The 12,911-nt window shown below is 37.9% G+C and overlaps 1 protein-coding gene across 1 annotated transcript in view; it reads right to left on the bottom strand.

Moving 5' to 3' along the window:
- LOC122796291 (probable G-protein coupled receptor 141) overlaps positions 1-12,911 on the bottom strand; it is a 679,533-nt gene that overhangs the window by 545,942 nt on the left and 120,680 nt on the right. The gene's annotated exons all lie outside the window — the stretch shown is intronic.

A 12,911-nucleotide genomic window follows, 5' to 3' on the forward strand; every position in this document is an offset into this window, starting at 1 on the left:
TTTTATGAAAAATGGACCAAAAATGTGATGCAAAAATATAAAATAGCCACACAATACAGCTGGGAACCTGCCAAAGAAGGGTTATTAATATTAGTACTGCTAACTTGAGCAGCTGACAAAATAAAAGAATCTACATGCATTTCTGAAATAAAAGTAATCTATAACTGATTATTACAGTTATTTATTAATTGTAAACCCTCCATGTTTTCTTCCAAAATTGCCATTTTGCAGAGGGATTATTAGGGGAAGAGCAACATTTTGAGACCAAATCGGGGACAGTTGAGAGGTTTGGATATGCCTAATTCTATAAAGCAACTTATTTGCACGTACCTCTCAACCTGTTGTTGTTGTGTTTTTTGGCTTTTCCTGGTTAGGGGTTGCCACAGTGGAACTCTGGTCCACTAATGATTGGCAGCAGATTTTACGTGCCGAGTTGCCAGCTCTGACACACAACCTTCAACGAAGGTACACCCATTCACACATGTTTCCACACAGAAGACGCTCTAACTGAGAATCTAACAGGACAATGTCTTACTGTGAGGTGACAATGCAACCGCAACACCACCAGTACCTCTCAACCTGTTAACGCAGGAAATCTGGACAAGGCCAAATATATTAGGGGAACATACAAACACTACTAAAAATTGCTCTTGTATAAACTTAAGACAGTTGATGGAATAACAGGTCTTGCTTTAGCATGCATTTTTCTGAAGGTTATGATGTAAAACTCAATGTCTGTCATTTAGTAACTTCATTCCTAAATGATTTGCCAGAAAACCACACATTTTATGAGGAACAAACCAAAACTAAGAAGCAAATATCTATTCATTCTGAAAAAATATGGACAGCTGAGAGGTATAGTTCAACTGGGGCTGTCTGAGTTTGCTGCCCTTCCCCTCTCAAAATCATGGTCGATTGGAGCCCCCCCCCCCCCTGCAACCATTCTAATGTTCCATTCCTTGGTTATTTTGCCCCATTTACCATAAACACTGTAATATGCATACTGCTTTACTTCTGTGGTGATTTGGATTTCATTTGAAAGTTTTATTTTGCATTTTTACAGCACAAACCCCAATAGACATCTGCTAAACAAAGCAATGCAGTCTCACAATGAAAACAGACTTAGCATTAAAACTTCTCTGCCCTTGAAAATCACATGCATTGAAACAGCATTAAAACCCACATTCAAAGAAAATACATTTTGCCAGTGGCAGATAAAGATTAACTTTGGGCTGTTTTCAAATCATAAGCCCCTTTTGGGCTGTTTTCAAATCATAGGCCCCTTGAACACGAAACATACACGTGCTCTTTGATACACCTTCCCAATTGTATTAAATTGTATTCCTTGTACAATACAGTACAGTTGTTAGAGGGCATTTTAAATTTATTGTTTTGAACATTTTTCCAGTAAACAATGAAGCAAAATACATGCAACAATCACAAAACTACCCAATTCAGAACATTTTCATCATAAAACTCTACTCAACCTTCTACAGTCCACCCGTATCAGTAAATATGCACAATCAATCTCTGAAGTAGTAAAAGTCATCTAAATAATTCCACATTAACAAAATCTGTAACAATGAAGAGGTTGCTGCTAGCAAACAACTTTATATGTCATTGTTTATTCATCTACAAATAAAGTGCCTGTTGCCCTTGAGGAATAAATTGCCTATGTTGCATGCATTAAAAAAAAAAATAAGCTAGTAATATCGCAATAGGGACTGTATGGCAAACTGGTAACAGGTTCATAGTTACTACTCTAGGTATCTTTGCCAAAAAGGACTGTAGCATCCACCCCCTTTACAACACAGTATAGTATCAGTAATGCATCTATCTACTGTGGGAGTAGAACCCACAGCCTTCTGCATCAAAAGCAAGCACATTACCTGTTGTGCTATTAGCAATGCAAGCAGAGTCAGAATAAGCAGCACTAAAGTTTTGTTCCCCTGCAGCTCTCAGCTCCTTGTAAAATCTACTTGACACGCAGTTGTATCTCTGAACTTTGCAGCACAAGAAAACTGGAAAAAAGCCAAAATTTATTGGGGGGGGGGACAAAAGCCCACAATCCAGGGACACATTTTAAACATTGCTTGTATAATGTTGGAAAGTTGCTAGAATAAAATGCTGTGTTACCACCATACATTTCCCTGCCACGTCTTTAACCCAGGGGACCTTGTGCAAAACAGTCAGAGAAACATACCACTATGACAAATCAGCTGTTTTGTGAAAGAGAGGAAGACAAACTTAAATGGCTACCATTTAGTGAATTCAATTCTCACCATAGCTGTCAACCTCTTGGCACGAAACACCTGAACAAAGTCAGTAATGGGGGAATACAGCCCCCAAACATATTCAGTGAATTCAGTTCTCACCATAGCTCTCAACCTCTTAGCAAAAAACATGTGGACAAAGCCAGTAATGGGGGGAGGGGGTACAGCCCCCAAACATTCAGTCCTCACCATAGATAGCTCTCAACCTTAGCACAAAATACCTGGACGAAGCCAATAATGGGGGAATACAGTCCAAAAAATAGGGACAAATTTCAAATATCCATGTTATAAACTTAGACAACTGCTAAAATAAACGGTTTTGTGTTACCATGTATTTTCTGAAGATTATAATGTCTGAAATTCAAATGCCTGTTATTTTTAAACATTTAACCAGGAAACTAGTCTGACTTGGAACAAAAGACAATTTTCAGCAGAGCAGGGAGAAACTCCAGACACATCTTTGTAAGATGGGAGGACATGCAGACTCCACACATAATTCACCCCAGCCAAGAATCAAACCAGAGAACTTCTAGCTGTCAGGCAGCAATGCTACCAGTGCACCACTGCACTACAGACTTTGCAAGGAAAAATATAGATACAGAAACCACAGATTTTATGAGGAACAGAACAAATATGAGGCAAAAATCTGCAAAGTTTTTTAGAAATAGTGGTGGATAGTGAATTCAGGTCCTTGCCACCTGCATCCAAAGTACAGGATTCAAGCCTGAGCATCTCTACCCACCACCATTTGTTCTCTCTAGCCACCAGTATATAGCAACTGGGGCATTACACACACAACCATTTCTACACCTACCTGAAGCCTCTGTCCAGCAGTATAATCCACATATGACCATTTCATGAACAAAGCCCATGCAGCAATGAAATCCCTGTGAGAGCTCACCCCTCAGTCCTCATTGGTTTTGCCTGCAGCTGAAGCATTCCAGAGCTCCTCTGTTCTGTGTGGTCATCACCACACAGACTGATGGGTATCTCTTTGTCTGTATCTGGACTGCTGATAAAGGCAGCCTGAGTTCCCCAATGTGTCCATGCATGCACAGAGGCGTCGGGACTTGTGATTTTTTTTTTGTTTTCTTGTTTCACAGATTTTTCTTTTGTTTTTTCTAGGTGGGAGGGCTGCAGTCCTATAGCACAAGCTGCCCCTGCATAACATTGCACTTGGAACCTGTGTCGCTTTGAGATCTATAGGTTTGCCATTTGTCAGAACAGTACAAAATACTTCATTCTTTGACCTTAAATCTATTGCATTGACTGTTTCATGAAGCACTGACACACCATCAATATAAAGAGTAGAATTGCCACAGTCTAATTGATCAACTCAATTCTTAAAATGTTCCCTTTTAATAAGAGACAGTAAATAAATATTGTACTGTTTACCTGCCATTCATGCTGTAGCTAGTAATCTACCAGGACCTGCCGTACACCTCTCATTCTCATAATACATTTCCTGGCTTTCTAATAAAACTCTTAACTACTAACAGTAACCACCACCCAAAGCTCTCCCTACCTTCTCTGCACATATCTTCTAACTAACCTAACACTTCTCTGAATACCTTTCATAGTATCCAGTACTTACCTTCTCCGATTGTTTTTTGTGTGCATTCTTCTCGGCCAGCCAGCCAGTGTGGCCCCACTCTGCTCACCTACCATACCCGCAATTCCCACCATTCCCCACTACATCTACATTTATCTTTGCACTTAACCACACATCTCACTTCATTATCCAATCAGATTCACCTACTCATATCATATAACTCTCCCCCTTACCCTTCCCACAGTTAGATCCACTTTGCCACTCCCATATCACTAATCCACCAATCTCCACTCCCAAACACTACCCTTCACAAAGACTACAATTCACACTAATCTCACTAACATCTTACTCATGCATATTACTTTTCTAATAATACTATCAACAATGTCTCTTCTCACAAGTTACCATACCCATCTACATGCTACCTCACATTAAGCAGCTACTGCTGCCTTTCATCATAAAAGCATTCAGTCTTACTTCTCTGTCTCTTCCCTCTATCCTTACCCTATCACTGACTCTTCCCTCTATCCTTACCCTATCACTGACCAACTACTCATACTTTAAAGTACTAACTCACCCCAACTATCATCAACCCTCCCTAAAATTAAAAAGACAAATCACATAAATATTGCAGTCTATTTACTGCATTGCCTCTAAATTATCTCAATGCAGGGATATTCATCCCAACCCCAACATCATCATCAAACCCACCCTTCCCGCAAATTCCCCCTCTCCCCAGTAGCATAAATTAACTTCTCAGGAAAACAACTGACCTACTCTTTCTAAATATAAACTGTAGAAGTATATCCAATAAAATCCATGACCTATAAGCCTGCCTTTCTCTATACTTGCCAGATATAGTGGTTATAACTGAAACTTGGCTAAAGCCACATATCCAGGACAAGAAACTTGAATGAAGCCACATATCCATGACAATGAAATAATTCCCCCAGGATACAATATACTAAGAAAGAATAGAAAGGACAAAAAAGGTGATGATATTGCTATATTATTTATTATTTAAGACCCATCTCACAGTTCAAACATTAAGTACACTATATCCCTCTGTTGACAATGCAAACATATTGTTCACCCAACTTCAACTCAACTCCAAAAAACTAATAAACAAAATTGGATGCTATATACCCCCGGCAACAATATACACACTCTAGAAAACCTGCTCCACTGGTCCTGTTTATCTCTCCAAAATGAAACTATCATTCTGGGTGATTTTAAATATAGATTGGCTATCCTGTAACTCGTCCACCCCAACAAATCATATTAATCTCCATGGCTTTACCCAAACCATCCAAACACCAACAAGAACTGACAAAATAATTAACAGGGACTCAGTCCTTGACTGGATTCTAACTAACAAACCAAATCACGCCTCTCTTGCAGGCTGCCTCCCTTGATGGTATAAGTGACCATTTGCCACCTTTCCTTTAACTCGTCCACCCCAACAAATCATATTAATCTCCATGGCTTTACCCAAATCATCCAAACACCAACAAGAACTGACAAAATAACTAACAGGGACTCAGTCCTTGACTGGATTCTAACTAACAAACCAAATCACCCCTCTCTTGCAGGCTGCCTCCCTTGATGGTATAAGTGACCATTTGCCACCCTTCCTTCAACAATGTAACCATAATCCCAAAGGCACAGTCTACCATTTCACTAGAAGCAAAAAGAACTTTAACCCCACCGATTTCACCATAGAACTAAAGCATTGTAATTGGGCACCCCTGAAATACCTGGAATTAAATGAAGCAATTACTTACTTTAATACCACCTTTTTAAATGTATTAGTTCTTCCTGCCCATCCCAGAACCCTAAGAGCCAGATCAAATCCCACTCCGTGGCTTACCAAAGAAACCAAATCCCTCCTCAAAGCTAGAGATAAAGCATGGGATCACTGGAATAAAGTCCCCAGCTGCAAAACAAAAATATCAGGAGCTTAGGAATAAAGCTAAGAAACTAGTAAAACTTGACAAAATGAATTACTACTCCAACCTTCAAATCAAGCACTAAAATCACCCTCAAAAAAGTTGGGCAGCCATTAACAAACTACTACTACCAGGCAGAACAGGTACTCCTCTCCCACCTTAATAAATAATGCAGACAGCATTCCCACTCAATGCCATACATTCTTTTCTAAAACAATACTGACCCTAGCCAACCAACAGAAAAATCCACACACACCCCCATCCACTGAACACATCACTACTCACAAACAAATATGTCCTTCCAATTCCAGCCAGTCTCTACAGATAGGATAAAAAATTCTCAAAAACCTTAAACCCACTACTCTGGCCACTGATAAATTATCAGGGACATTTCTAAAAGCTGCTGCAGATGCAGTAGCCTACCCTATAGCTACTCTAATTAACAGATACCTTCCAGAAGCCACTGTCCCAGAAATCTGGAAAATATCACACATAATTCTCCTTCATAAAGGAAGTACCTCCACAGAGCTTACAAATTACTGACCTATAGCAATTCTATCCTCATTAGCAAAAATCCTTGAAAAAAGTGCATACACTCACAAATGATTGACTACATTCATGCACACAAGCTCTTGTCCAACACCCAGCAAGGCTTTTGACCCTTCCATAGTACCACCACTGCCTTATTCTCCTTCTCCATTACAATAAACTCCCATAGAAATAATGGTAAATTTGTTTCTGCCACCTTTCTGGACCTATCAAAGGCATTTGATATGGTTAGAAATGACATTTTTATCAAAGAACTATCAGAACTAGTACTCTCTAGCCTGGTTCCAAAGCTATTTAGTTGGACATCAGCAAGCAGTACTGTGGGAACAACCCCCCCGTCTTCCAGTTTCTCTTAGTGTTCCATAGGGTTCTATTTTAGGCCCTCTGCTTTTCACCCTCTATACCAATAAGCTCCATTCCTCCACTCCCAATGCATCTGTCATCCAATATGCAAATGATTCTGTTAATCTGTGCAGCTTCCTTACTACAGCAACTTCACACATTAACTCAGGAATCTTCCCTCTTTATTGAAACATGGCTATCCAATATCCAACTCATTCTAAACCCTACAAAAACAAACTACTGCTCTTTAAACCACTAGGTCAACCTCATCAACGTCTACCTTTAAAATTGTGTCCAGTAACAAAATTACTATCTCTCCCACAGATCACACCAAACACCTGGGCATTGAGATTGATAACAATCTAAGATTAATCTAAGATTTGATGTTCACATTTCCCAGACCATCAAGAAAGTCCACAAAAAAATAAGTACTCTATAGAAATAGACAATTCTTACCCAACAAACAAAAGCTACTAAAGCCCATACTCACCTTATTTCTACCCTCCTCTCTATTCCTTACCAATCCTCACCAACCTTAGAAAAGCAGACCTAGCTAAGCTCGACTCCTGCTACAACAAAATCACTAGATTTGCCTCTAACTCCCCATTTAGATCTCATCACTGCTCTTCCTTGAAGCAGTTCAACTAGTTGGAACTTCAACTCCTACATTACAACCAACTCTCTCTGGCCCATAAAATCTTACATCAACTAGAAAAAAACCCTGCATTGCAAAACCTTCTTCACCTCCACACCAATAACAGAACTCTTCGCTCCAGTAACAAACATATTCTCACGGTAACTAAGTCAAATAATACAGCAGGCGATGCCATCTTTTCTAATTATATATCCAAAATTTGGAATGTTCTGCCCCGTAATATAACTACAGTAATTTTATTCACACAGTTTAAAAAAGCATTAAAACTTCATCTCATTAATAACTGGCTATGCTCTTGCATTACACCAGGCTAGTCCCTCCCCTATGCTGGACCCTCCTCATCCTTTCTATTTATACACCTAAGATGAATGATAAGGACTATGTTCTATGACTGCATAATTACATACAATTTAATAAAAATAGAATGATGTTACGTGTTTGACTAACAAGCTTTATGAAGCGGTTGTTCTACGTGTCTCTCTGGCAATGATCTTGATGTTTTTTATTTCACTTAGACTAGTGACTCTATTATTGTATTACTTCTGTCTTACTAATTGTGTCTCCTATATATGTACAGAATATTAATTAAGACTCTCTGCATTTTGAATGTATTTGTTTTCTATTCAGACTTTGTATTTTTATTACTTGTTATTATGTGTGTGGAGCTTTTTTCCCCGGGCCTTCACTGAAAATGGACATGTGTCTAGTGGACTATCCAGGTTAACAAATGTAAAATAAAATAATAAATAAATAAAAAAGTGTGGGCCTTTTGATTTACAAAACCTTTTGAAGTGATTCCATTTTTTGCATTTGTGGCATTGCTGACCAAAAGATAAACATTCTTTCTTTCTTTTTAGATTCATAACTTTCACCACAGTTTTGACAGATGGCCATGAAACTAAGTTGGGGCCTATGCTTTGAGTTTGCTGACTCACTCTTATACTTCACTGAGACTGTGCAATTTCCAGACTTCACCTTAGAACTTGATACAAAGTTCTGGGTTTACCAATGAGTGCTGCAGGGGTTAAAGTTGCTGCCATGTACTTGGGCCTGTTTATTTTAACAACGTGCTGCATACTATCAACACGAGCTTTATCACTTTGCCTTCTAGAGCTATTCTCATTTGTAAGCATATTTGTGTGCTTTTCTGTGAGCTCATATATCTGACAAAAATCAGTGGCCTTATTCAAAGTTAAATCACTGTCATGAAGCAAAATCTTTATTGCAGCATCATCTTTTATATTGTACACAAGTCTGTCCTTTATCAACTCATCCCTTGTCACCAAATCTGCACATTTTAGCTTTATTTCTCATGTCAGTTATATATGCTCAAATGTTTCACCAGGCTTTTGATCCCTTGTGTGCCCTTCCATTGTAACATTTGTCTCGGGGTTGCACATTTCTCTAAATTTATATTTTAAGCACTCTGGGTCCTCCCTTGACTCAGCCAGTACAACAGTATGACAGTTTCCCCTCTCTCAGGTATAGATAACAGGTGCATACACAAATGAGCGTTCCATTTCTATGAATTCTGACCCAGCTAAATTTAAGTAGAATAAATGCCTTTGTACGATCATCTTAATCAGAAAATGCAGCCTGAATGAAAATGTTGTACTCTTCCTCAAACACTCTTCAGTTCTCAGCAATATTACTGTCAAACACAAGTGCAATGGGTTTTCAAAATCAATCTGCCATGCCCATAAAGGATGTACAAACACAATGAAAGTATGGCCCTTGTAATTATGTATGAACAAACTGTTCTCTGAGCTTGTAACAACATTCAAATGCACAATAAACTCTTTGATATACTGTACTTTGCAAAATATGCTCTGTAATGGCTGCGTGTTGTGAAATATGCCTTGTAATGGCTATACTTTGTAAAATAGTTTTACTGTAACACTGCATAAACATGCAAACACTTTATGCACTTTTGATAACTTGGATAGCTTTGCTTAATATGAAAAATTACACATGCATTTCAAAAATGCGGTCATTTCCCCTTTATTTTACTCATTTCATGCAATTCAGACTTTATTTCAAACATTTTCCATAGTAATTCAAAAATTCTTATCAATATCATACATATCGGTTTATGCAAATGTTATTTAGAATGTTCTGTATGCCTCGTTTCATATTATGCAAAATGAAATAGTTCTGACCAAGTTTTAATACCTGAAATTCATTTCTGACCCGGTTTGCAAAGTTTGCACATTTTTGGGATGATCCACTCCTGTATATTCTACCAACATCTAAACAAGTTACTACTACAAGTTAAACTACTCAATTACCACCAACTAGTCATTGCCCAAGCCAGTTACTCTCTTCCTATAGAACTAAACATCCTCTCTACTGAGAAATCCATCATCTGCATCTCTACAGTTAACAACTCAGGGAAAGCGCTTTTTTCTCATGCCATAGCTACATCCTGGAATAACCTCCCCCCTTTTCTGACCTCTGCTCCCACTAACACACATTTCAAAAATGCTCTCAAATCACATCTTATGAATACATGGCTATGTCCATGCATCACATGAATCTCACAGTCTCAACACACTTTACATCTTCCTTCCTGCTGTCTCTACTGTATATATGCTACAGTTAGGTATCTTACTGTCAACATGAAATTGCATAATATGTCATGATTTTTACTGTATATATGCTACAGTTAGGTATCTTACTGTCAACTTGAAATTGCATAATATGTCATGATTTTTTTATTCTTTTATCCTATCTCACTAATCAATGTTAAAGCTAATTTTCTCACTTACTGCTGATGTATTGTTTAGACTGGATTGTACGAGACTTTTTATGTGTGTACTTACCTCAGTTATCACTGTTCTAGGATTGTTTGTATTACCATGTTGATGTTTATCTAATTATGGAGCTTTTCTCCCTGGGCCTCCGCTGTAAATGGACCTGTCTCCAGTCGGACTATCCCAGTAAACAAATGTAAAATAAATACATAATAAAAATAAATAAGTGCCTTAAATGTTTTCAGCCAAGCTGTTTCTGACCTAATGCCCCTTCAGCATGCTTCTGCTGACTTCATGTCCTTTTAGATATGCTGGTTCTGGCACCATGTCCTTTAGACATGCCACTTCTGACACCATGTTGCTCATTCGTCTCTAGCACACATAACAAGAAGGCCTGGGGTTTCATTCAGATGCTTTAATACATACAAACATCTGGATGGATAGCAGCATCATTAAATATGAACAAACTAGTTAACAGAGAGAGCTTACATATACATGCTTACATCACAACACCTAACTACAAAATGGCAGTCAGGCTCGCACCTGTTCAGTATTCATACACTTGTGCAAGCCCTTGGATAGCTTCTTAAAAGGTATATACACACATGTTAATCTACAAGCAGTCTCCAGGATATAATATCCCTATGCTCCTTCTCTCACGAGCAAAACAGAAGCACTAATCTCTAGATGACTACTGAGAGGAAGAATGTAGGCTCTCCAATAAATTATGGTCTTGGAGTACATGTTGCAGACTTTAAAGGTGATATGGAAAAATAGGTTAATATCCTAAGAGCTGTAGTGGGCACCAAGCAGTTAGATATGAAAGAGAGGGTTACTTAAGCTTTAGCTATCTAAGTGGAGATCCACTAGTTTTAAAAGAACAAGATAGATTGGAAAGGGGTGGGCACTTTGTATTTTCCATTTATGGAATGCAGTGGGAAGGCCAATTTTATTTTATTTAACATTTGTTTACCAGGAAAGTCAGACTTGGAACAAAGCCAATTTTCAGCAGAGGCCTGGGAAGAAATGCTTCAGATACATGTCTTTGTGACATGGGAGGAAACCAGAGAACACCCACATGAATGCAAGGAGGACATACATACTCCACACAGAAGGCACCCCAGCCAAACCAGAGAACCTCTTGCTGTGAGGTGACAATGCTACCGTTGCACCACCATGCCGTCCAATACCCAATACATTTAAATAGTTGCATGAGAATGATTTCAAACAATGATAATTGTATGCTTACTCACAACAGCCAATGAAAGAGGAGAGGGAAGGAGCTATGTGGTCAAATTAACATAAGGTGCATGCAACTAGAAAGACGGTTAAGTTTATAAACACAACAATGCCAAGGTGGAAGGGTGGGGAAAAACTTAATTTCAGTGTAACTCAAGAGACACAGCCATGGTCTCTTACATAGTTTAAATATACAATTAAAAGCAGAATACACGTAAAACACAGTATTAAGAAAATAAATCACAATATACCAGATGAGGGCAATAAAGCTATACAAAATACTAACCCTTCCCTCATAGCAAGTTGTGGCAAAGTCTGGGTGAGTTTTTCTAGTAAAGCCTTGAAATGTTATATTTTACCCCTTAAATTGAAGGTTTAGTTCCCAGCTCCACCCTCAGTTCACAGGTAATTAACATGAATTGACTTGTTGTAATTTATGTGCGACTCACAAGATACACAGCTGTGGTCTCTTTCCCAGTTTAAATATGCAATCAAAAGCAAAATACAAGTAAAGCACAGTGTAAAGAAAATAAATCACAATACACAGAATAGAAGAAGGCAATAAAGAAATACAAAATACAAGATACCAACCTTTCCCTCACAACAATTTGTGTCAGAGTTTGGGTGAACTTTTCCAGTAAAGCATCTACAATTTGCATTTCAGGTTAGATGTATGAAAATACAAAAATCAATTGCTTGCTGTATAAAGAAAAATACAGGTGTGCTTGTTTCATTAAAATTCGGAATAATGTATACAGTGCACTGAAAACTAAATGCAGAAATATTAAACAAAGCACGTGTAGCAAATTGTATCTCTACTCCATGTCTACATATCTGCACATGCATTGTGTTATTTTTCTTATTCCTACCTTTTATTTTATTGTGCATTGCTTTAATTGTGTTAGAATATATATTTTTTCTCAATTGGCTGTACAGTATTATGAAATCAAGCGCCCATATGAGACATGAAATGTTATTGTGTAAATAAAGCATTAGCAAACAGGTGTCTGCTAGCATTAAGATTTTGATTTCTTCTGGCACATTTTTATGATAGTAATGCTAAATGATAGTTATTAACCTTCTCCTTGTTTGCCTGCTATTTTTGTTTCATAACTGGGAGACTTTGGCTCTAATATCTGTTTTTTTTACCATTTACTATCACAATCTTGAAACCCACTAGCCTGAAAATCATAATCCTAAAGCCATAAGCTCAAAAGACTAAAACACTGAAGACTGCAATATCAAATTCCTGGACTTGTCCCCTTACAAGGCTCATGTTAGCACTTTAGCATTTTCCACAAAAAAAAAAAAAAAAAAAACGAAAAGTACCTGGAACTGGAAAAGAAATCCAAGCAAAGAGCAAACAATTGACCAGGAAGCCAAAGACCACAGCAAATGAATCCATAATGGTAGAAACCACTCCAATTCAAACTTGTAGAAAGAAACAATCCTTCATTGATAAAACCAGAAGTTTTGAAGAAGTCTCTTTGGACAACAGAGCTTAGCCATGAATTGCAGTGGTTTTACCAATAAAAGATAGTTTCTTTTGACAACAACTGCAAATAGTTTCTACAAATGTTGGATTTATTTTTCTGTGTT

The sequence above is a fragment of the Protopterus annectens genome, chromosome 3.part0 (assembly GCF_019279795.1).
Source record: "Protopterus annectens isolate FY-2018-M chromosome 3.part0, PAN1.0, whole genome shotgun sequence".
Classification (NCBI taxonomy): Eukaryota; Metazoa; Chordata; order Ceratodontiformes; family Protopteridae; genus Protopterus; species Protopterus annectens.